Below are 3,628 nucleotides of genomic sequence, written 5' to 3' on the forward strand. Positions count from 1 at the left end.
CCCGGCTGGGCGGGGTGGCTCGTGCCGGTAATCGCAGCACTTTGGGAGGCCGAGACAGGCAGATCACTTGAGGTCAGGCGTTCAAGAGCAGCCTGGCCAATATGGTGAAACCCCGTCTCTAACAAAAATATAAAAATTAGCTGGATGTGGTGGCACATGCCTGTAGCCCCAGCTTCTTGGGAGGCTGAGGCAGGAGAATCGCCTGAGACTCAGAAGCAGAGGTTGCAGGGAGCTGAGATCATGCCACTGCACTCCAGCCTGGGCAATAGCCTGGGCAACAGAGTGAGACTCGTCTAAAAAAAAAAAAAAAAAAAAATTGTCAAAGTTCCCAAACAAGACTGGTGCAGCAGTTTTGGCAAAGTGCCCCCTGTAGGTCCTTGGCCATCCTGGACCCTGGAGCCTGATGTTCTTCCCAGCACCGGTCCTCTCATTTCCATTTTGCTCAGGGAAGCTCAGCTCAACCCTGTGGTCTTTGATGGTGACTCTGCCTTGAGGGAAAGGAGCAGGGTGGTGAAAGGCCTCCCACGGTGTCCAACCACTGCCTGTTTTGCGGGTGGACTTGTCCTTCACTACCCCTGAGGCTCCTGGGAAGAGTGATGTCCACCTTGCCTCCTGCCTGCCCCTTCTGCCTCAGGAAGACTCGCTGCAGGGCTCAGCCAAGCGTGGCAATGTCGCAGACAAGCAACGCCCTGGCGAGTGGGGAGGCCAGAGCAGCACTGCACGGTCTGCAATGCAGGAACACAGACGGCAGCTCCCTCCAGAATCAGAAGGCTCCTGGGTGATTCCTTTACCAGGCTGGCAACACCCTGTGGAAGGCCTCTGACATTTTGCAGGAACGTTAGTACAAGGAGTAGCTGGAGAGAATTATTTATTTCATTTTTCCTGAAAATATGCTGCCTTTTGACATGAGCCCCAAATACCTGCTTGTATACTAAAAAGAATTAATTTAGTTAAGATTTCTCCTACAGCCTCATGGTACTACCAAGTAAAAATAAATTGTTCTGTAAATCGGGTAAACAAGGAAGTGCCTGGATCCCCGTTTTCTTGAGTGGGAAGGGGTCCTTCTCCAAGATTCGCAGTGGGCAATGGCCTCCTCCTTCCAGATGTGTTGGGGGCTGGTTCCCTCTCCATCCTCCCTGTGGGGATCTCCAAGGGATGCTGGTGACTTCGAAGGGGAATCCCGCAGCCAATGCTGTGCACCAGAAGGTCTCAGCATCCCCCTTGTGGTCTCCTGCCCTTGGGGATTCTGTGGATGGGTCCCTCCCCACCATGCCTGATGGCTCAGCTCGCACACCTGCCACAGGGCTCAGGCTGTTTTCCAGGCTCGCAGCATGGCCAGTGCATCCCTGGGCTGGCCTTATCTGAGGGCGACCCTGCTGGGAGGGTGACTCCTTTTCCTCTCCCCTTTGGCTTCTTTCGGCTCCTTTAAAAGTCTCCTCCCAGCAAGGACTGCGCAGAAGCAGCCTGCAGGACCTCGCGTGCACAGTGTGTGGCTGCAGATGAGGTGGGGTGCTTGCACATGTGCCTGCAGAGTTCCTCGGGCTCTCAGGTACTGGCAGATCAGAGAGGACTTGGGAAGTGATGTATTATTTACAACTGCGGCTCCCCTGCAAGCCTGGGGAATCTTCCGAGAGTGATGGCAGATCCTAGATGCTTTCCAGGGAGCCTCTGGGGAAGCCGGCGCAGCCTCTGGGCAGATGCTGCAGCACCATAGCCAGGAGGCCCCAGGGTGGTGCGGATCCCAGAGCTGGGCTGACTTGCCCCTGGCTCTGGGAAATAGGACAACGGACGCCCCACTGGTGAGCAGACAGACCCTCCACGTCAGCTCTGCAGCGTCTCTCACACCGAGACAGCTCATGGGGCCTAATCCCAATTAGCGCTGCAGACAGCATAAGCTTTGCATGAAGCAGGGAGAAAAAAGTGACTTATAAATGGACATTTTCAGTATTTCTGCAATTTCTCTAGACTGGCAGAAGTTGTGCAAACTTAATAGAAAATGGAGATGTGTGAGGACGATGGCTTTATGGTGAGGAGGAGTGAGAGAGTGGATCAGCGAGCACCCCGGAGAATCACAGCTGTGTGGCATTTGTGACTTTCATTGTCATTTCACTTATTGAAAATGACTTTGATAAAAATCCCTGACCCAGGAAAGTATACATCAGTGGCCCACAATTCAAATATTCATTTCAACCTCTGTGGTCTCCTTTCCCTAATGTGACACTAGATTTCATCTTTTGGGGACCAGATCTCTGCTAAGATTTCCCACACTTTTCCTGACCCTACCTGAATCAGAGCTAGACCGTACAGATTGGGCAACTGACTCTCAACGAGATTTTTAAGTCCTGAGGGAACCATGTGCCCAGGCAGTCTGGCCTACAGCAGGATTCGGGGACGGATGTTGCAGAAGTCAGCTTTTTCCCTGTGAACTCCCACGGCACAATTGTCAAACACGAAGAGCACTGGCTTTGGTTTTCCTGCTCGACCGGCTGTTTTTCTGACATTATGTCAGCACCGCTGTATGACAAATCAGCTTCACGTCACAGGTAAGACAAACCATGAGGTGTTTGCCTCCTCCAATCTTTTAAGCAATTAAGTGGGGAGACTAGTCTGTTGAAGAAGCTTTTAAAACAACATTTCACCAAGCACAGTGATTCTGTAGAACCATTCATTTTCTTAAGTAATGGCCGTTGTTACTCTCTAGCTGATTCTGTTTGCCTTAGAGAGGCCACAGCCTTGGTAGATGGTCGAGCTGAAAGGGTCTCAGATGGGGTACTGCCTTCATGAACCCCACTTTGATGGGGTAGACAGACCCTCCAGGCTTCAGACCCTAGTGGACACGTCCATTCCTCCATGGGAGGGAACCAGCGGGGGCTTAGAGAAACTCAGATGTCACAAGGGCCCCAAATGGAGAATCAAGTCCCCAAAGTCCTGGCTTCTGGGATAAGAGGCCCTGCTCAGCCGAGGGTCAGAGCCCAGGAGAGGGAGACACCAGCCTCTTTGGTGGCAGATAGGGGCTCTGCCCCCAACTTTTCACATCCTCTTAAGCCAGGTTCTAGGCTTTTATTCCTCGCCCTGATGTTGCTAAGTCCTCCTGGAATATTTTAAGCATTTTAGCCTGAAGCTGGGGACATTTTATCAGCCCCTTTCAGAGTCTCAAAATAAAATGTTAAAAATTGGGGATAAAAGAGCATCCATGGAGGACAGGAGCTCCTCTGTTCGGTTGGAAACACAGAGCGAATGTGCAGCCTTTGGGCCAGGGGTCCCCGGGACCAGCAGCTTCCTGGCTATTTCTCTCATTCAGACCCAGCTCTGCTACACCTCCAGTGCTCATGGTCTGGGGGACCTGTTGGATCCCCAGAGGCTCCCTCCATGTCCTGTTCTGACCCCCGGGTAGCCTCTCCCACACACTCTCATCCAAGGAGTGCCACAGCAAGGCGAGGTGCATTTGTCTGTAGGTGCTTCACATGGACACAGCTGCAGGGGGGCGGTGACAGGTGGCAGTGGGGGTTCACCGAAGGGCAAAGGCAGAGGGTGAGTAGTCAGCTCCCCACTTAGTCTCCTCGTTCCAACAGGGGCCACTTCTAGCTGGAGAGGCTCCGCAGCCTGCCTGACTGCTCCTTGCCACGAC

This window comes from Colobus angolensis, unplaced genomic scaffold (assembly GCF_000951035.1).
Source record: "Colobus angolensis palliatus isolate OR3802 unplaced genomic scaffold, Cang.pa_1.0 Scaffold204, whole genome shotgun sequence".
NCBI classification, from domain to species: Eukaryota; Metazoa; Chordata; class Mammalia; order Primates; family Cercopithecidae; genus Colobus; species Colobus angolensis.